Raw genomic sequence first — 22638 nt, 5'->3', positions numbered from 1 at the left:
TATATTGTGACTTATGTGCATGTGTATATGTATGTTTGAGTGTATGTGGGCATATGTGTGTGGAGGCCAGAGACAAACATTAGGTGTCTTAGTTTTTATGGTTTTTTGAGGTAGGGTCTTGCTATGACCTAGAATTCACTATGTAGTTTCTGGATGGTCTCAAATTTATGGTGATCCTTCTATATCAGTTCCCCAAGTGCTGGTATTAAAGGTGTGAGTCACAACACCCAGCAGGTGTCTTTCTTTATTGTTCTATACTTTGTTTTCATGTGATAGGGTCTCTTATTGAACCCAGAGCTTACCAATTTGGCTAGACAAACAAGCCAGCAAGACCCAATAATTCTCCTTTTCTGCCTCTCCAGTGCTGGGCTTACATGTCCAGCCTTAAAAAAAATGTATTTATTTATTTATGACAGAGAAAAGGACACACACACAGAGGGAGAATAGGCACACTATGGCTTGTAGCCACTGCAAATGAAATCCAAATACATGTGTCACCATGTGCATCTGGGACCTGGAGAATCAAACCTGGGTCCTTGGGCTTTGCAGGTAAGTGTCTTAACTGCTAAGCCATCTCTCCAGCCCACGTCCAACCTTTTTTATGTAGGTGCTGGGGATCTGAACTCTCATCTTCATACTTGCATGGCAAGCACTTCACCTAATGAGCCGTCTCTCCAGTTCCTCTTGTTTTTATTAGTGTATATTAATGCTACTTAGTAATGAGCTTTATTGTGACATTTTCATACATCTACATAATGTATTTTCATCTTTTCTTACTATTTTTTTCCCACAACCCTATTGGCTCACTCCCTCCTGCTAATCCCCTTCCACTTTCCAACTCTGTCATCTTTTTTATTTGCAGTGCTGAGGATCCAGTCTTGCATATGTTAGGTGTATGCTACCACTGAGTCACACTCCTTCCTAGCACCAGTCATCTTTCTTTTTTTTTCCTTCCTTTTTTTAGTCAGTATCTCATGAGTCCATACTACCCTTGAACTTTGATTCTTTAGGCTCCACCTTTCAAGTACTAGGATTGTAGGTATGCACCACCATGCCTGGTTTTCTATGTTGCTAGGGATCCAACTCAGGGCTTCCTGAATGCTAGACAAGCACTCTACAAATGAGTAATATCCCCAGCCCACCATTATCTTTTAGGAGAATACCTTTGTTTTCACCATCACCCATTCATATGGCTATTGCAGGGAACGTTTGTTCACATGTCAGGTCTCTACTGTAAGGGTCCGAGAATTGCTGAAGACCAGGACTCAAATAGTATGTAAAAACAAAGAGCATTTGTTCTGCAGAATCAGCCAGTATGCAGGGGTCAACCATTCATATAAAATGGTGATCCTGAGAGGAGCATGCAGGCCCCTTTTAAGCACAGCTAGGGGAATTTTAGGAGGGTTAGGTCGTCTTCTAATGTAATTAGTTAAGCAAGCAACAGTTACATTTGATTGGTTGTGGCCCAGATTTTACATCCTTGGACACGTTTAGATGTGTTTTAGAGACTTTTCAGGAACTGACTCAGCCCTGGAGCCCAGTATCTTGGGCAAGTCCTTTTTTTTGGTCATAGTCCAGAGGTATTGCAGGAACTAACTTGGGTCCCTGGGCAGTTATCTTCCCCAGCCACATGTCAGGGTCACTGTTGATTAATAGCCCTTTGTTCATGGTTTTTCCCAGAAGTCTTGCCTGCTTCTCCTGGAAACTGAAACTTAGGCCTAGCTGTAAACAGGAGCAAATTTGATCCTCTCCTTCCCCACTTGAGGTAGGTTCCATCTCAAATCCTTAGGAGGGGTCTGGGGGTTGATATTGGGACTTTGATACCATAAGTTGAACAGGAGATACACGTTTTTTGACAAACCTTATGAGCGTGTTAAGGATATAGGGCCACAGATGAGGGTGAGTAGCAACAGCATCAGGGGCCCTGCCACCACTGAAAGGAGGGTTGTGAGCCAAGGGGACCAATTAAAAAAGGTTTCATACCAGCTTTCAGATTTTTGTCTCTTTTTTTCTATCTTATAATCTTTTCCTTATTAGAGACATTGATTTTTTGATGATTCCAGAATGGTTAGCATAAACACAGCATTGTTTTCTTAGGGCTAGACGTAGTCTGCTTTGTTGGAGGAACAGGAGGTCTAGTCCATGCCTGTTCTGAAGGGTAAGTGCGGCTAGTGAAGATAAGGAAGTCTCAAGATGTGAAGTGGACATTTTTTTTTTTTTAGCTCAGATAGATCAGCATCTATTGCTAGGCTTAGGGCCTTATAATTTTTATCTTGGCCGAGGTGCTCACTCCAGTGGCCCTAGAAACACCGAGCCCTAGCAGGGTGGGAACAGTGACTGCCACCCATTTTGATCTTCTGGTCAGGAGAGTAAGGAGTTGAGTCTCCATGTCTTCACCTGAATAATAAAGGATCTTAGGAGTTAGTTGGACCAGCACACAGAATCTACCAGTATGGTTAGGAGTATGAACACAAGGTGTCAACCCAATAGACCAGGCTCATCAAGCATCATCTGGAGGGATGAGGTACATCTTCTGACTTAGAGCTTTTTGGGTGGTGTGGCATAGGTGTCTATGGGTATGGGGGACAAATTTATATCCCTGTAATGCAGAGTCCATTCTCTTCAACCAGCAGCAGACCCCATTATCCTCAGAGGTGATGTAATTTCCAAGGATGACTATTCCCTTACAATAGGGGACCTTGCATCTAAGCAGAACCAGCAGTCATCAGTGAGTTCAGGCCTAGAGTTATTTATCACTTGATAGGTGGCCCGGAGTAAGTCCAAAAGGCCAGATCAGGGTTGGGGCTCCTGACTTGAGGTAACACTCCTGGATGGGATATAAGTCACCATAGGCTTATTTGTTAGGTTGGGCCTTTCAGTAGGCACCATGTCCTGCTCCTGTAGTGACATTTTAATGGGTGGCAGGACTGGGTTGGGCCAAGTGGTACTTCAGGCCCGAATTTTATATATTTTTTATTTTCATTTTTACTTTTTAAATTTTTTTAAATTTTTATTAGCATTTTTCATGATTATAAAAAAATCCCATGGTAATTCCCTCCCTAAACACCCCCCCACATTTTCCCCTTTGAAATTCCAACCTCCATCATATTACGTCCCCTTCACAATCATTGTACTTACATATATACAATATCAACCTATTAAGTATCCTCCTCCCTTCCTTTCTCTTTCCTTTATGTCTCCTTTTTAACTTATTGGCCTCTGCTACTAAGTATATTCATTTTCACGCAGAAGCCCAATCATCTGTAGCTAGGATCCACATATGAGAGAGAACATGTGGCTCTTGGCTTTCTGGGCCTGGGTTACCTCACTTAGTATAATCCTTTCCAGGCCCATCCATTTTTCTCCAAATTTCATAACTTCATTTTTCTTTACTGCTGAGTAGAACTCCATTGTATAAATGTGCCACATCTTCATTATCCACTCATCAGTTGAGGGACATTTAGGCTGGTTCCATTTCCCAGCTATTATAAATTGAGCAGCATTAAACATGGTTGAGCACGTACTTCTAAGGAAATGAGATGAGTCCTTAGGATATATGCCTAGGAGTGCTATAGCTGGGTCATATGGTAGATCAATCTTTAGCTGTTTTAGGAACCTCCACACTGATTTCCACAATGGCTGGAACAGATTGCATTCCCACCAGAGCAGTGTAGAAGGGCTCCTCTTTTTCCACATCCCTGCCAACATTTATGATCATTTGTTTTCATGATGGTGGTCAATCTGACAGGAGTGAGATGGTATCTCAATGTAGTTTTAATCTCCAATTCCCTGATGGCTAGTGACGTAGAACATTTTTTTTAGATTCTTATATGCCATTCGTATTTCTTCCTTTGAGAATGCTCTATTTAGCTCCATACCCCATTTTTTGATTGGCTTGTTTGATTCCTTATGATTTAACTTTTTGAGTTCTTTGTATATCCTAGATATTAATCCTCTATCAGATATATAGCTGGCGAAGATTTTTTCCCATTCTGTAGGTTGCCTCTTTGCTGTTTTTCACTGTGTCCTTTGCAGAACAAAATCTTTGTAATTTAATGAGGTCCCAGTGATTAATCTGTGGTTTTATTGCCTGAGCAATTGGGGTTGTGTTCAGAAAGTCTTTGCCAAGACCAACATGTTGAAGGGTTTCCCCTACTTTTTCCTCTAGCAGTTTCAGAGTTTCAGGTTTGATGTTAAGGTATTTAATCCATTTGGACTTAATTCTTGTGCATAGAGAGAGAGAGAAGAATCTATTTTCATCCTTCTATAGATATATATCCAGTTCTCCCAACACCATTTGCTGAAGAGGCTGTCTTTTCTCCAATGAGTATTTTGGGCATTTTTATCGAATATCAGGTAGCTATAGCTACTTGGGCTTACATCTGGGTCCGCTATTCTGTTCCACTGATCTACATGTTTGTTTTTGTGCCAGTACCATGCTGTTTTTGTTCCTATGGCTCTGTAGTATAGGTTAAAATCAGGTATGGTGATACCACCAGCCTCTTTTTTGATGCTCAGTATTATTTTAGATATTCGAGGTTTTTTGTGATTCCAAATAAATTTTTGGATTGTTTTTTCTATTTCCATGAAGAAAGCCTTTGGAATTTTGATAGGGATTGCATTAAATGTGTAGATTGCTTTAGGTAAGATTGCCATTTTCACAATATTGATTCTTCCAATCCAGGAACAAGGGATGTTTTTCCACTTTCTAGTGTCTTCTTCATTTTCTCGCTTGAGTGTTTTAAAGTTCTCATTGTATAGATTCTTTACTTCCTTGGTTAGGTTTATTCCAAGGTACTTTATTTTTTTTTTATGCAATTGTGAATGGGAGTGATTCTCTGATTTCATCCTCTGTGTGTTTGTTGTTAGCATATATGAAGGCCACTGATTGCTGTGTATTTATTTTGTATCCTGCTACATTGCTGTAGGTTTTGATCACCTCTAACAGCTTGCTAGTAGAGTCTTTAGGGTCCTTTATGTATAGAATCATGTCATCTGCAAATAATGATAACTTGATTTCTTCCTTTCCAATTTGTATCCCTTTTATGTGTGTCTCTTGCCTTATTGCTATGGCTAAGACTTCCAAAACTATATTAAATAAAAGTGGGGACAGTGGACACCCTTGTCTTGTTCCTGATTTTAGTGGAAAAGCTTCCAGTTTTTCCTCATTTAGTAATATGTTGGCTGTAGGCTTGTCATAAATAGCCTTTATTATATTAAGATATGTTCCTTCTATTCCCAGTCTCTGTAGGACTTTTATCATGAAGGGATGTTGGATTTTGTCAAATGCTTTCTCTGTGTCTAATGAGATGATCACGTGATTTTTGTCCTTCAACCCGTTTATATAATGTATTACATTTATAGATTTGTGTATGTTGAACCATCCCTGCATCTCTGGGATAAAGCCTACTTGGTCAGGGTGAATGATCTCTTTGATATACTCTTGTATTCTGTTTGCCAATATTTTGTTGAGAATTTTTGCATCTATGTTCATGAGGGAGATTGGTCTGTAATTTTCTTTTTTTGTTCTATCTCGCCTGGTTTTGGTATCAGGGTGATGCTGGCCTCATAGAAGGAGTTTGGTAGAATTCCTTCTTTTTCTATTTCCTGGAAAAGCTTAAGAAGCAATGGTGTTAGCTCTTCCTTAAAAGTCTGGTAAAATTCAGCAGTGAATCCATCCGGGCCTGGGCCTTTTATAGTTGGGAGATGATTGATAACTGTTTGGATCTCCATGTTTGTTATAGGTCTATTTAAGTGATTAATCTCATTTTGATTTAATTTAGGTAGGTCATATAGATCAAGGAAATCATCCATTTCTTTCAGATTTTCATACCTTGTGGAGTATATGCTTTTATAGTATGTCCCTATGATTTTTTGAATTTCTCTGGCATCTGTTGTGATGTTACCGTGTTCATCTCTGATTTTATTAATTTGTGTCTCTTCTCTCTTTCTTTTGGTCAACTTTGCTAAGGGTTTACCAATCTTGTTTATCCTTTCATAGAACCAACTCTTTGTTTCATTAATTCTTTGGATTGTTCTTTTTTGTTTGTTTGTTTCTATTTCATTAATTTCTGCCCTAACCTTTATTATTTCTTCCCTCCTGCTGATTTTGGTTTGCCTTGTTCTTCTTTTTCCAAGGCTTTAAGATGAAGCATTAGGTCATTTACTTGTGACCTTTCTAATTTCTTAATATAGGCACTTAAGGCTATAAATTTACCTCTTATTACTGCCTTCATTGTGTCCCAGAGATTTTGATATGTTGTGTTCTCATTATCGTTTGACTCTATAAATTTTTTGATTTCCTTCTTGATTTCTTCATTGACCCATTCATCATTTAGTAGTGTATTGTTTAGTTTCCATGATTTTGTGGATGCTCTATAGCCTTTCTTGCTGCTGATTTGTAGTTTAGTTCCATTGTGGTCAGATAGAATGCAAGGAATTATGTCAATTTTCCTGAATTTGTATAAATTTGCTTTGTGTCCTAGTATATGGTCTATTTTAGAGAATGTTCCATGTGCTGCTGAAAAGAATGTATATTCTGCAGCCTTTGGATGAAATGTCTAGTATATATCTGATAGGTCCATTTCTTCTATGACCTCATTTAGTCCAGATGCCTCTCTGTTTATTTTTTCCCAGGATGACCTGTCAATTGATGAGAGTGGGGTGTTAAAGTCACCCACCACCACTGTGTTTGGTGTTATCTGTGACCTTAGTTCTAATAGTGTTTGTTTGATGAATTTGGGAGCCCCCATGTTAGGTACATATATGTTTAGGATGGTAATGTCCTCCTGTTGGAGTGTGCCCTTAATCAATATAAAGTGACCTTCCTTGTCTTTCTTGACTAACGTTGGACTAAAATCTACCTTTTCAGATATTAGGTTAGCAACCCCTGCTTGTTTTCTAGGCCCATTTGCTTGAAACACCATCTTCCAACCTTTCACCCTAAGATAATGTCTATCCTTTGTAGAAAGGTCAGTTTCTTGGAGACAACAAATTGTAGGATCCTCCTTTCTAACCCAGTCTGGAAACCTATGTCTTTTCATTGGGGCATTGAGGCCATTGATATTAAGAGATATTATTGAATGGTTTGTATTTTTGTTGGCTTTTTTTTTTTTTTTTTTTTTTTGGTGATTCCGGTTCTACCTGTGCTCTCTTGTGTTAACTAGTATTTGAGTATTGCTTGTTTGTTCTAGGTTCCTTATGTGTGTGCTTTTCCTTTTCTTTAGCATGGAGGATTCTATAAAGTATTTGCTGTATTTTCTGGTGTTGTTTTCAAATACTCCTTTAACCTGCTTTTGTCATGGAATGACCTTATTTCTCTGTCTATTTGAATGGATAACTTTTCAGGATAAAGTAATCTTGGTTGACAGTTGTTATCTTTCAGAACTTGGAATATATCACTCCAAGCCCTTCTGGCTTTAAAAGTTTGTGCTGAATAATCTGCTGTAATCCTGATGGGCTTGCTTTTGTAGGTAACTTGATTTTTTTCTCTAACTGCTTTCAATATTTTTTCTTTGGTGTGTGTGTTTGGAAGTTTGATTATTATATGGTGAGGAGAGGTTCTTTCCAGGTTTTGCCTAGCTGGGGTTCTAAAGGCTTCCTGTATCTGCATTGGCACCTCTTTCCCAATTTGGGGGAAATTTTCTTCTATGATTTTGTTGAAGACACCCACTATGCCTTGGGAGTGGAATTCTTCTCCTTTTACTATGCCCTGAATTCTTATATTTGATCTTTCCATAGTGTCCCGAAATCTTGAAATTCCCACTCATACTTTTCTATAAGTTTGTCTTTCTCTTTGTTAGCCTGTATTAGATCTGCCACCTGGTCTTCTAGCTTAGATATTCTGTCCTCTCCTTCATCCATTCTACTGGTGAGGTTTTCTACAGAGTTTTTTATTTCATTAACTGTGTTCTTCATTGCTAGTAATTCTGACTAGTTTTTCTTTATATTGCTATTTCCTTATTTATGTCTTGTGTTGCCTTCTTTATTTCATGAAATTGGTGTCCTGCATCTTCTTTGATTCCTTTGATTTCCTGTTTGAGTTGCTCTTTGACTCCTTTGATTTGTTCTCTGACTTCTTTGAACATATTTACAATCATTCTTTTGAAATCTTTCTCAGGCATTTCCTCTAACTCGTTCTCACTGGAGGTCATTTCTGATGCATTAATACTTTTAGGTGGATTTATATTGTCTTGCTTTTTAGTGTTTCTTGTGTTATAATGTATATATTTTTGTATCTTGGATTAAGTTAATGCTTGGATTTTCTAGCTAGCTGGGTATTCTTAGCTGTATCAATTGATTTGATGTTATATATTTTAAGGGTAGGAGCTTAAGGTGTTAGGTTTGGCTCTTAAGACTCTGAGAGTATCTACAAAGGTGCTCCTAGGGGTTGAGTTTTCTTGCTATGGGAGTATTCAAGTAGGCTGAGTGGAATAAAATAAGGTAGATTCTAAAAGTTACCTAAACACTGTACCCATTCATTCCAAAACAGCCCCAAGTATGTATGCCAGAGTAGTTATTATAACAACCAGATCCTCTATCAACAAAGAGGTTGAGATTTCTGGTCTATTGAGGGATCCAAGTCAGCTTGTGACCAAGTGAGACCCTTCCCTGGTACAATCCCAATTACCTTGGATGATTTTCGTCTCAGTCAAGTTGCTGCCTGGGTCATCGGCTGCTGTTCTGATTTCTGGAGCTGGGTACTGGCTTTTCCTGTGGGGCAAACCAAGCCTGGCAACTGTGGCCCTGCAGATCAGCACCCCGGCTGCTGGAACTGCTGCTGCTAAAGCTGCCTCTGATGGGTCTGTCAGCAGGTGAAGCTCTGCTGCTGGGCCCACTGTTGCTGCTGCCTCTGCTGCTGCTGCTGCTGCTGTAGCTGCTACTTCTGGAGCCACTGCTGCTGCTGAAGCTGCTGCTGCTGGGTCCACTGCTGCTGCTGCCATTGAAGCTGCTGCTGCTGGGTCTGCCACTGCTGCCGCTCCTGGGTCTGCTTCTGCTGGGGCTGCTGTTACTAGTGCTGGAGTCACTGATGTTGCTCCTGGACTCTGTTCCTGCTTGGGTCCCGCTGTCAGCTCAAGTTGGCATGGCTGGGTCCCAGGACTGCTGCTCTGTTCACTGGAGCTGGGCTCAGGTGGTGGGGGAGGGGAGGGAGCAGCAGCTGCTCTGGTTCTCTCGCTGCTCCATGTGTTCTTCTACCTTGCAGTCTGCTCCTCTGTTGCTCACTGCCGCTCTCCCTTCACGTTTCCTGAGTTGCAGAGAGCTCCAATGTAGGGGAAGCTCCCGCACCTGGCTTTTCCTGCGGCTGGAGCCAAGCCTGGCAGCTTTCTGGTGCGCCGCCGCCAATGCCGCGGTTGGCAGAGCTGCCGGGGCCGCTTTTGCCGGCCTGTGTGGGCTCTGGATGCTTGGGTCTCTTCTACTTCTCCGCTGCTGCTTCAATTTCCTATACACCTCACTTTTTAGTGAAAGTGTGTATTTTGCTGAGTTTTTTTGGTCTTTTTTCCCCCCCTGGCTGCTTTGGCGTGGTACCTACGCTACCATCTTAACCAGAAGTCCCCAGATTTTATCTTTTGAGTTAGGAGCTGAATGGTGAATAATATCCCAAAATCACTATTTGGTTTACAGAACCATAGTCCCCATGTGTTTTCTGCTCCTTAGTTGGTGGCTTTTTTACCTTTTGGGGTAAACTTTAATAGTGATTGGATTACATGTACTAAAAGCACATGTTCCACTGAGACCATTTGAGTAGAGCTTGGGGTGCAGTCCATATCCCCATCCTGGTGACTCTGACCCTCGGCTTTGTTTAACTATAATGACGTCTTCCTTAACTGGGGGTGGGGGGGGTCCTAAAAGATTGTTCCTGTTGACTCACAGCCCCAGTTTTCATAAAAGAATGATTCCATCCCCCTCTCCACATTTGGTTTTCTGAGACTTGGATCTCCTGCCCACCCTCCTGGGCATAGAAGGGGGTGTGTCATGTTGTGCCCACGTGGGTGGTAGCAATATTGGAGTTCAGCATAGGTACCCAAATCCCCTTCAGTCATTGTGCACAAGTCAAATGTTATGCCAGGGAACCAAGTTCCTGAGCTGAGTGGGATGTGGAATTAACAGTTGTCCTGTAGCCATGTTAGTAACAACCCATGTGAGGTTATATGGCTCATGAGGGTTAGGTCCAGTGAGGGCCAAACCCATAGTGAAGATCAAGATCAGGATTTGTAATGTCTTAGCTTTATTGGGTCTGTTGGGTGGGACTGAATCCTCCATCCTTCTGGAGTCAAGTCATCAGGAGTCCTCTCCCATCAGTGTTGCAACTGTTGAGTGGTCTCTCATCCTGCAGGTTTGATGTGGGAGTGATGTATCCAGGTTCTGACTCCATCAACATTCATGGCTATGGGCATGGTCAAGCTTACCATGTGAGGGCCTTTCCAGTGTGGCTCGAGAGTCTTGTGATTGTGTCTCTTAATCCAGATTTCATCACCTGGTTCAAAGCAACGGGGGTGAGGAGGGGAACTGAGGCATAGATTTTTTTTGTCAATTTTTATTAACATTTTCCATGATTATAAAAAATATCCCATGGTTGTGCCGGGCGTGGTGGCACATGCCTTTAATCCCAGCACTCAGGAGGCAGAGGAAGGAGGATCGCTGAGAGTTTGAGGCCACCCTGAGACTACATAGTGAATTCCAGGTCAGCCTGAGCAAGAGTGAGACCCTACCTTGAAAAACAAACAAAAACAAAAACAAAAACAAAAAAATCCCATGGTAATCCCCCCCCCACTTTCCCCTTTGAAATTCCATTCTCCATCATATCCCCTCCCCATCTCAATCAGTCTCTCTTTTATTTTGCTGTCATGATCTTTTCCTCCTCTTATGATGATCTTGTGTATGTAGTGTCAGGCACTGTGAGGTCATGGATATGCAGGCCATTTTGTGTCTGGAGGAGCACGTTGTAAGGAGTCCTACCCTTCCTTTGGCTCTTACATTCTTTCCGCCACCTGTTCTGCATTAGACCCTGAGCCTTGGAAGGTGTGATCGAGATGTTACTCAGTACTCCAGTCACATCTTTCCAGCACTATGATACCTTCTGTGACTCATAGATTTAGTGTATATCTGGCCAAATATTCTTTTGGACGTTATGGAGAGCTTGTAAGGATTCCAGCAATTTCTGATAGTCAAATTCTGCAAGGATCTCATGTTGAAGGTTAGGCAGAAGGGGAGGGGGCCTTCCATATAGTGTCTCAAGGGAGTTAGGCCTAGAGTGTCGGGGGTGGTTCTAGCTTTATACAGGGCATAAGGAAGAAGGGCTACCCAGTCACCACCAGTTTCTAGGGTTAATTTAGTTAAGGTCTCCTTTAAGGTCCAATTCATTCTCTCTACCTGGCCTGAACTCTGGGGATGGTAGGCACAGTGAAGTTTCCAATGTGTCCCCACAATCTTAACAAGCCACTGTGTTATGTGAGATGTGGAGGCAGGTCCGTTATCAGATCCCAACAATGAAGGCAGTCCATACCTGGGGATTTCTTCTAGCAGCTTCTTAGCCACTATGGTGGCAGTCTCTTTCTTGGTGGGGAACACCTTCACCCAGCCTGAAAATGTCTCTACAAGAACTGAAAGGTAATTGTATCCATATAAACCCAGTTTGACTTTGGTGTGCCCCTGGTCTCTGTCAACATAACCGTTTTCCTGGGGCCTTTTGTCCTACAGTCAAGGGATTTGTTGCCTTACAGGTAGGGTGGTGGGAAATGATCTCATTCACTAAGGGCCCTAGGGGGAAATTTTTGTAGTTGGAATTTCTCAGCAGCTCCTTAAGTTTCCTAAGACCCAGATGGGTATTTTGATGAATCTAATGAATGAGCTGTTTAGCAAATTCTGAAAGGAGAATTATTCAGCCCTCAGCTGTATGGAGCCATCCTTCTTTTCAAAAGAGTCCTTGGCATTTGGTTAAGTCCTCCTTATCTTGTGAGCTGTGATGGGTAGGAGGGGGTCAGAGGGATCCCTGGTGGAATCATAGCCACCAAGGCCATGGCTGTGGAGTCTAGTGCAGCCTCTTTTGTGGCCTCATTGGCCAGTCTGTATCCCTTTGCTTTTTCATCTTCACCCTTTTGATGGTCTGGGCAATGGACAGTGGCTTTCTTGAGAAGCCTCTAATATAGCCTCTAATAGGCTAGGATCTCATCTTTTTTTTTTAAATTTTTTATTTATTTATTTGAGAGTGACAGACAGAGAAAGACAGATAGAGGGGGAGAGAGAGAATGGGTGCGCCAGGGCTTCCAGCCTCTGCAAACGAACTCCAGACGTGTGCGCCCCCTTGTGCATCTGGCTAACGTGGGACCTGGGGAACCGAGCCTTGAACCAGGGTCCTTAGGCTTCACAGGCAAGCACTTAACTGCTAAGCCATCTCTCCAGCCCTCATCTTTATTTTTGATGTTCTTTCCTTCTGCCATGAGCAGCCCCCTTTCCTTATAGATGAACCCATGGACATGAGCCATGGCAAAGGCATATTGGCTGTCCATGAAGATGTTTGCAATTTTGTCTTTGGCCATTTTAAGGGCATGAGTCAGGGCAATTAGTTCAGCCTTCTGGGCTGAAGTCCAGGGTGGTAGGGCAGAGGCCCATACTACAGAGTCAAGAGTTACTACCGCAGCACCTGCATGCCTGACTCCATCTTGTGTGTAAACTGCTCCTGTCTATGAAGTAGTCCACCTCTGCATTTGGCCAAGGGATGTATGTCAGATCCAACCTCACATTTTGGAGATGTCCTGGTCTGGGTACAGCAGTAAAGTGGCTGGATTGAGGGCTGAGGAAGGGTGGTATCAGATGCAGAGTGGGTTCAGAAGCAGAGACTGACTGGTAATGCACCAGTCGGTTATTAGAGATCTGTCAATCTGGGGGATTCTTGAGAATCCCTTTGATGGCATGTGGGGTAATTATGATCAATTCCTGTCCCATAGTAATCTTATCTGCATCCTTAACCAGTAATGCAGTGGCTGCTACAATGTGCGGGTATGCTGGCCATCCTTGTGCTACTGGGTCCAGCTTTCTGGACAGATAGACTACTGGTCTTTTCCAAGAGACTAAAGTTTGAGTCAGCACCCCCTTAACTATGCCTTTGTTTTCATCCACATACAGGTGGAAAGGTTCATAGATGTCTGGTAGAACCAGTGCTGGGGCCTTAAGGAGTGCCTCCTTGAGCTGGTGGAAGGCTCTGTCCATCTCTGGAGTCCAGTCCAAGGCATTCTCCTGCCCCCTTGCGGCCTCATACAGAGGTTTAGCAATTTCCATGAATCCTGGAACCCAGAGTCTATAGAATCCCACTGAGCCCAAGAACTCACAAATTTGCTGTCAGGTTTTGGGAGCAGGGATACTGAGGATCATCTCTTTCTGGGCATGAGACATCAGGCGTTGTCCCTGCTTGAGTATGTGCCCTAGGTACGTCACTCCCTTTGGCAGAGCTGTGCCTTTTTCACAGACACTCAATATCCCATCCAGTCCAATTCTCTGAGCAAAGTGCCAGCCACCAAATGACAGGATTCTTTGTCTGGGGCAGCTACAGGAGGTCATCAACATACTATAGGGGGTTATTTGGAGGTGTGTCTGCTGGTACTCACCCAGGTCTTCATAGAGTGCCTTGTCAAAGATGGTGGGTGAGTTCTTAAACCCTTGTGGTAGCCTAGTCCAGGTCAGCTGTCCATTGAAACAAGGCTCCGGGTCGCTCCATTCAAAGGCAAGCAAGGGTTGACTAGCTGAAGCCAGTGGCAGGCTGAAGAAGGCATCTTTAAGATCTAACACCGTATAGACATCCTGCTCAGGTGGCAAGCTGCTCAGCAGGGTGTATGAATTTGGCACTGTGGGGTGAATGTCCTCTACTCTTTTATTAACTTCCCTTAAGTCCTGCACAGCCTCTCCTTACCTGCAGGGTTGTTAGAGTCCCAGTTTGGACAAATCAAAGGAATAGCCACATCAGTGTTAGCCTGAACTGCCATGCCCTGGCCATTTGGCCCTAGAACCGACTATCAGGCTATGGCTAGCACCTGTTCTCTTTTCTCAGTCACGAAGCACACCTACAAAAGCTGTTGGTAATTGTCCCATGTGGGTTGGTGGGTAATCATTATAGAGTCTAATAGGTCTATCAGGGCGCGGGGTGGGAGAGTGGGGGGGTGGTTCTGAGAACTTGGCATTTTGCATTTTCCGGTTATATATGTTACCAGTGGAAAAAGGGATGTGGGTCATATACTGTCAGCCCTCCTGATCTGGGGCACTGGTTGCTCCTAAAGGCAGCACAATCATGGTGGAGTCTGCCTGTCTCGCGGTCCGGCCCATGTATGGGGAGGCCTTATCATCCCTTTGTCCTACTCTGAGTCCAGATTGGCAGTGCCCACCTGTGGTACAGTTTCTGGCGTGGGGGTAGGTATATAGGGAGGTGGGTAGAGTCCTCCTTGGGCACAGAGGGGGTAGTACTGCCGGCTTGCAGTCCTTCAGTGACGTGGACTCAACCAAAAAGATCGGTCGAGCCAGCGGCAAAAAATTAGAAAGACTTTGAAATACTAAGCAAAACAAACTGTTTTGTATCTCTGGACTGCATCTCTGGACAAACTATTGAGGGAACAACAGAAGCTCAGAAAGGAAAATTCCAAGCTTAAGACCCACATACATGATCTGAAGGCGTCTAAGGGTGACCTCGAGGAGAGTCTCCTCTCTAGCCAGAACAGGGCTCAAATTGCAGAAAACCAAACCCAAGCTCTCACTGTAAGATTGGCTAACTTGAAATGTAAATTCAAATCCTAGCCTCACTGGCTAACAGAAATTAAAGGGGGCATTGATTGGAAAAGAGTGGGATCCTTTGACTTGTTGGGGATGTGTGGGAAGACCCGGAAGAATCTGGGGACATTGAACTATCAGATTCTGAAGTTGTTTTGCATGAAAATATGACCTCCCCTCCCTTAGCAGCAGTTGTATCCCCACCTCCACATCCTGAAGTATTACCCTCCCCACCCCTGCCTGAGGGAATTAATCCCTCTTTCTCTGAGGATTCAACAGGAGGTGCTGATGCTCCTTAATGCCCATCTTTGCCTCTAGGTCTATAACAAGGTGTAAGGCTAGACAGGACCCTAAACATGAGATAGAAAGGGTGACACAACAGGAGGTGAGGTACACCCCTAAAGAACTTCAGGAGTTTTCTAACTTGTACAGGCAGAAGCATGGGAAATATGTGTGGAAATGCATTTTAAGGGTGTGAGATGATGGTGGAAGGGATATAAGATTAGATCAGGCTGAATTTATGGAAATGGGCCAATTGAGCAGAGATTTTAGATTTAGCACCGCAACTTGTGCAGTTGGAAGAGGTGCCATGAGTTAAGTTGATTGGTTGGCTGAAGCATGGATCCAAAGATGACCTACTGTGAATGAGCTACAGTTGTCCCTTGACTTCATGTTGATGAAGACATTAAAAGGTCCAGAGAACTTGGAATGCCAGGGTGGATTTGCCATGTAAACTCATCTTTGCCCCCATAATGGAGGCATCCAAAAGATGTGCTCTTCACTAAGACTATAAGAAACATATTTGTGAGGGGAGTACCAGCATGTTTAAAGTGCCCAATCATTTTTTTTTTAACTACCTTTATTTTTAATTTCTTTTTCAGTTACATACTTTTAAACAGGGACATGTTTCAGGATTCAGACATTCAGGCAATGTTGAATTCATTAGTGTTGACAAAAAGGAAGCATAAAAATGCAAAACACTGGTGGCTTAACCTGAACATACCTGCATTGCCTATTACTAACCACTTTGTGTTACCAAAGACTTACTCTCAGGCATTAAAATGGAGCACTTAAAAATATTGCTAAAAAGCAAAGGTCCTACACACTGGTCTTTGCAGCAAATAAGGGTATTTATCTTTTTTAAATATTTAAGTCCATAATTGGATTAATAACCTTCTTATGTATAAACAGTTCAGATCATATGAACATTGTACAGTCCAAAAAATCCTACTGAAAATAAAACTAAATAGGCTTAAAAAAGAAATACAGTGCCGGGCGTGGTGGCACACGCCTTTAATCCCAGCACTCGGGAGGCAGAGATAGGAGGATCACCGTGAGTTCAAGGCCACCCTGAGATGACAGAGTGAATTCCAGGTCAGCCTGGACCAGAGTGAGACCCTACCTCGAAAAACCAAAAAAAAAAAAAGAAAAAAAAAAGAAATACAGTTATCACACGTATTTACAAATATCATAGACACATAAATTTGGTCAAATACTGTAAAGAAGTGGTTTCACATTATAATGGCCAAAACATCCATCTATCTTGCTCAAAGCATACAAAACTAAAAACTCAGTATTTAACTCTGTAGTTTAGACATCATGTAGGTATTCAAACAGATAGAATGGAAACTGTTGAACAAATTATAAAGCAAATGTTTTGTAGGCTGAGTGTAAGTCTTTAAAATCAAGAAAAGATTGTTCCTACAGTTCAAAGCAACAATAATAACGATGTCCTGATCTGTAATGCTCATGTGGGTGCCTAATTCATTGAAGGAAAAAAAAAAAAAAAAAAAAGGCATTGAACTTTTGGCTAATAAGAAAAATAAATTACAAAATACAATTAAATACCTGTAAATTCAACAATGAAGTAAAAAATGTGGATTCATTTACTTTAACATATATTTTAAATGTTACTTTGAGACAAAAAATAAATAAACAAGCATACCTGGAGTTACACATGTAAAGACACATGGAAGAAGTGACGAGTCACAAATGAAAACAAGACCTGATGATCATCTAAGTTTCTAGCCAGACCTTTAAACTCTTATTGAAAATACTGGCTAGCAGACTATGACAAAAGTGTATCTGTGTCTTCATGGCTTACAACAAAGCATACATGAAAAAAGGAAGGGACTTCCTTTTTCCACAACAGTTATTTTGTCCATATGCAGGCACTTCAAAGCATCTGACCATCCTTAACAAAGCATTTTCCAATGATCACAATTACCTTAAGGAGTAGTAAAATTCCAGAGAACTAGCAAGGTTGAATACAAGTTGTGTACAGGGCAGTAGAGCAGCCCAGGTTTTTTTTTTTTTTTTTTTTTTAATCACTGGGAGTCTTTTCTTTTCTTTTTCTCAATTTTTATTAACATTTGCTGAAGAGGCTGTCTTTTCTCCAATGAGTATTTTGGCATTTTTATCGAATATCAGGTGGCTATAGCTACCTGGATTTACATCTGGGTCCTCTATTCTGTTCCACTGATTTACATGTCTGTTTTTGTGCCAGTAACATGCTGTTTTTGTTACTATGTAGTATACTATGTAGTATGTAGTATGTAGTATACTCTGTAGTATAGGTTAAAATCAGGGATGGTGATACCACCAGCCTTATTTTTGTTTCTCAGTATTATTTTAGATATTCGAGGTTTTTTGTGATTCCAAATGAATTTTTGGATTGTTTTTTTCTATTTCCATGAAGAATGCCTTAGGAATTTATAGATTTGTGTATATTGAACCATCCCCACATCTGTGGGATAAAGCCTACTTGGTCAGGGTGAATGATCTTTCTGATATATTCTTTTATTCTGTTTGCCAATATTTTGTGGAGAATTTTTGCATCTATGTTCATGAGGGAGATTGGTCTGTAATTTTCTTTTTTTGTTCTATCTTTGTCTGGTTTTGGTATCAGGGAGTTGGGTAGCATTCCTTCTTTTTCTATTTCATGGAAAAGCTTAAGAAGCAACGGTATTAACTCTTCCTCGAAGGTCTGGTAAAATGCAGCCGTGAATCCATCTGGTCCTGGGCTTTTTTTAGTTGGGAGATATTTAATAACTGTTCAGATCTCCATGCTTGTTACAGGTCTATTTAAGTGATTAATCTTATCTTGATTTAATTTAGGTAGGTCATATAAATAAAGGAACTCGTCCATTTCTTTCAGATTTTCATACTTTGTGGAGTATATGCTTTTATAGTATGTCCCTATGATTTTTTGAATTTCTCTGGCATCTGTTGTGATGTTACCTTTTTCATCTCTGATTTTATTAATTTGTGTCTCTTCTCTCTTTTGGTCAGATTTGCTAAGGGTTTATCAATCTTGTTTATCCTCTCATAGAAACAACTCTTTGTTTCATTAATTCTTTGAAATTTTTTTTCTATTTCATTAATTTCTGCCCTAATCTTTACTATTTCTTCCTGTCTACTAATTTTTGGTTTGCCTTGTTCTTCTTTTTCCAAGGCTTTAAAGTGAAGCATTAGATCGAATACTTGTGACCTTTCTAATTTCTTAATATAGCCACTTAAAGCTATAAATTTACCTCTTACAACTGCTTTCATTGTGTCCCAGAGATTTTGGTATGTTGTGTTCTCATTATTGTTTGACTAAAACGTTTTTTATTTTCTTCTTGATTTCTTCATTAACCCATTCATCATTTAGTAGTGTATTGTTTAGTTTCCATGATTTTGTGTATGTTCTATAGCTTTCTTGCTATTAATTTTTAGTGAGATTCCATTGTGGTCAGATAGAATGCAAGGGATTATTTCAATTTTCCTGAATTTGTTAAGATTTGCTTTGTGTCCTAATATATGGTCTATTTTAGAGAATGTTCCATGTGCTGCTGAAAAGAATGTATATTCTGTAGCCTTTGGATGAAAGGTCCTGTATATATCTGTTAGCTCCATTCATTCTATGACCTCATTTAGTCCAGATGCCTCTCTGTTTCTTTTTGCCTGGGATGACCTGTCAATTGATGAGAGTGGGGTGTTGAAATCACCCACTACCACTGTGTTTGGTGTTATCTGTGACCTTAGTTCTAATAGTGTTTGTTTGATGAATTTGGGAGCCCCCATGTTAGGTGCATATATGTTTAGGATTGTAATGCCCTCCTGTTGGAGTGTGCCCTTAGTCAATATAAAGTGACCTTCCTTATCTTTCTTGACCAACGTTGGATTGAAGTCTACCTTGTCAGATATTAGGATAGCAACCCCTGCTTGTTTTCTAGGCCCATTTGCTTGAAACACCATTTTCCATCCTTTCACCCTAAGATAATGTCCATCCTTTGTAGAAAGTGAGTTTCTTGGAGACAACAAATTATAGGATCCTGCTTTTTAATCCAGTCTGGAAACCTATGTCTTTTGGTTGGGGCATTAGGCCATTGATATTAAGTGACATTATTGAAAGTTGTATATTTATGTTTGCCATTTTTTTTTTTTTTGTGGTTCCAGTTCTACCTTTGCTCTCTTGTGTTAATTACTATTTGAGTATTGCTTGTTTTTTCTAGGTTCCTTATGTGTGTGCTTTTCCTTCTCTTTGGCTTGGAGGATTCTTTCAAGTATTTTCTGTAGAACTGGTTTTGTCTTCAAATACTCCTTTAGCCTGTTTTTATCATGGAATGCCCTTATTTCTCTGTCTATTTGAATGGATAGCTTTGCAGGATAAAGTAGCCTTGGTTGACAGTTGCTATTTTTCAGAATTTGGAATACATCACTTCAAGCCCTTCTGGCTTTTAAAGTTTGTGTTAAGTAATCTGCTGTAATCCTGATGGGCTTGCCTTTGTAGGTAACTTGATTTTTCTCTCCAACTGCTTTCAATATTTTTTTCTTTGGTGTGTGTGTTTGGAAGTTTGATTATAATATGGCTAGAAGAGGTTCTTTCCAGGTTTTGTCTGGCTGGGGTTCTAAAGGCTTCCTGTATCTGTACTGGCACCTCTTTCCCAATTTGGGGGAAGTTTTGTTCTATGATTTTGTTGAGGACGCCTACTATACCTTTGGAGTGAGATTCTTCTCCTTCTACTATGCCCTGAATTCTTATGTTTGATCTTTTCATAGTGTCCCAAATATCTTGAAATTTGCATTCATACTTTTCTATTAGTTTGTCTTTCTCTTTCTTGTACTGTATTAGATCTGCCACCTGGTCTTCTAGCGTAGATATTCTGTCCTCTCCTTCATCCATTCTGCTGGTGAGATTTTCTACAGAGTTTTTAAAATTTCATTAACTGTGTTCTTAATTGCTAGTAATTCTGACTGGTTTTTCTTTATTATTTCTATTTCCTTATTTATGTCTTGTATTGCCTTCTTTATTTCATTAAATTGGTGTCCTGCATCTTCTTTGATTCCTTTGATTTCCTCTCTGATTCCTTTGATTTGCTCTTTGGCTTCTTTGAACATATTTACAATCATTCTTTTGAAATCTTTCTCAGGCATTTCTTCCAACTCATATTCACTGGAGGTCATTTCTTATGCATTAATACTTTTTGGTGGATTTATATTGTTTTGATTTTTGGTGTTCCTTGTGTTATAATGTATATATTTTTGCATCTTGGATTAAGTTAATGCTTTGATTTTCTAGTTTGCTGGGTATTCTTAGCTGTATGAATTGATCTGATGTTATATATCTTCAGTGTAGGAGATTAACATGTTAACTGTGGCTCTTTGCACTATCAGAATATTAGGAAAGTGCTCCTAGGGGTTGAGTTTGCCTGCTATGGGAGTATTCAAGTAGGCCGAATGGAACAAAGTACAGGTAGATTCTAAAATTTAACAAAATCTGAACACATTCAATCAACAACAGCACTAAGTATTTATGCAAGAGTAGGTGTTATAACAACCAGATCCTCTATCAACAAAGAGGTTAAGATTTCTTATCTGTTGAGGGTTCCAAGTCAGCTTGTGACCAACTGAGACTCTTCCCTGGTGCAATCCCAGTTACCTTTTTGGATGATTTTGGTCTCAGTTAAGTAGGCTTGCTGGGTCACTGGACCACTGTTCTGCTTTCTGGAGCTGGGCACTGGCTTTTCCTGTGGGGAAAACCAAGCCTGGCAACTGTGGCCCTGCAGATTGGCACCCCAACTGCTGGAACCGCTGCTGCTACTGCTGAATCTGCTGCTGCTACTGCTTAAGCTGATGCTGCTGGGTCCACCACTGCTGCTAAAACTGCTGCTGCTGGACCCACCACTGCTGCTGCTGAAGCTGCCGCTGCTGGACCTGCTGCTGCCACTGCTGAAGGTGCCGCTGCTGGGTCTGTTGCTGTAGCCACCACTGCTGGAGCCACTGCTGTTGCTGCTGGAGCTGGAGCTGCAGCTTCCACCACTGCTTCTGCTGCTGGAGCTGCTTCAGCCTGCCTGTGTGGGCTCTGGATGCTCTGGGGCTCTCCTACTTCTCTGATGCTGTTTTAATTTCTCATACTCCTCACTTTTTAGTAAAAGTGTGTATTTTGCTGGGTTTTCTTTAGCTTTTTCTCCGTTAGGCTGCTTTGGCATGGTTCCTATGCTGCCATCTTAGTGGAAGTTTGCCTTTTCTTTTTTTAATCACAGACCAAAACACTAAAGAGACACCATTTCATGGCACACTGGAAAGTTTCTCCTCAGGGGAGAATGTGACCATTTAGCAGTAGGCTACAATTGGACTTTCTTAGGCTTCAACCTTACACATTGCAACAACGTTCACATTTTTTTTCCTTTCCTTAGTGTAGTTCTTTAAACTCCAACATACATCAGTTTCAAAATATTCAACTCTTGCTCTCTAACATACATTATTATCTGGAAGCATAAAATTATATTATACAAATATTTTCATTGTTAATATAAGTGCTTTTTCCCACTGTTGAACACGTACTGCACATAGTGGTGCAGCAACAGCAGAGCTCATTAGACCCTGGACTTCTTTTTTTTTTTAGAATATCCATTTCTGTTTTATTATGGAATTGGGTGGGATCCTTTTCAAAGTCTATATAAAAGGAGTTACATAAAAGAACTTTTACATTTAAGAATTAATTGCTGTTTTCCTTTATAAAACAGGGTTAGTTCTTTAAGATAGGTTTGACTCAAACTCCTGGAGGCAAGTGACACTTCCACCTCAGTCATCCTGGAAGCTCAGCTTACATGCATGGGCCATTGTGCCCACCTCTTTTGCAGTTCTTCCTTTGTTTCTTGGTTTTCTGAGTTGTTTCTTCAGAAATCAAATGCCTTAGTCAACTCTTCAGGGGGCACTGGGCACCATTCAAGTGATCCAAGGGGGCCTTCAGAACGTGTCAGTTCCGACTTGCTCCGTACATATGAATCTTCCTCCCCTGGGTACAACTCAGGGTCCACTTCAGTCTCCAGATCAGAACCATCAGGCTCACTCTCTGTCAGAGGTGGATCCTCAGAAGTGCTCATGGCACATGGAGTTCCGTTTTCAAATCTGGATGCCAGGCCATCCTTCATCACCACCGTGGATTTCATCTGCTGTGTGCCACACGTTCCTGCACAGTCCTTCGCCTTCACTCCCGAGGTCCCAGGGGTGTCCCGCAAGCACTTCTCTGCCCCTGTAGGAATGGGACTGGGGACTCCATCTCCACTCTGCTGGAACACATCCTGCATGGAAGGCTGTGTAGTGTTGTTTCCAGTGACACATGGGTTCATTTTTGCAGATGTTTTCTTTTCCAGGATAAAGCCACATGCACTAAGTGTCACATGGATCTGGAGACTGCAGTGGTGGGAGCTCCTGGCACACCCATTCTCTGTGTCATTCTGATGTCTGCTCAGAGATGGGAAGATGCTCAGTAGCTTGTGGGAAGACCTGCGAACTCTGAGGCAGAAGCTGCTCTCCTGGACTTCTTATCACTCCGCTCACCAGCTTCTGCCAACCCCACATGGCCCTTTTCTCAGTATCGCTGGGCAGTGGCTGTGCCAT

The sequence above is a fragment of the Jaculus jaculus genome, chromosome 5 (genome assembly GCF_020740685.1).
Source record: "Jaculus jaculus isolate mJacJac1 chromosome 5, mJacJac1.mat.Y.cur, whole genome shotgun sequence".
Lineage (NCBI taxonomy): Eukaryota > Metazoa > Chordata > Mammalia > Rodentia > Dipodidae > Jaculus > Jaculus jaculus.
This window is presented reverse-complemented; position numbering follows the sequence as displayed.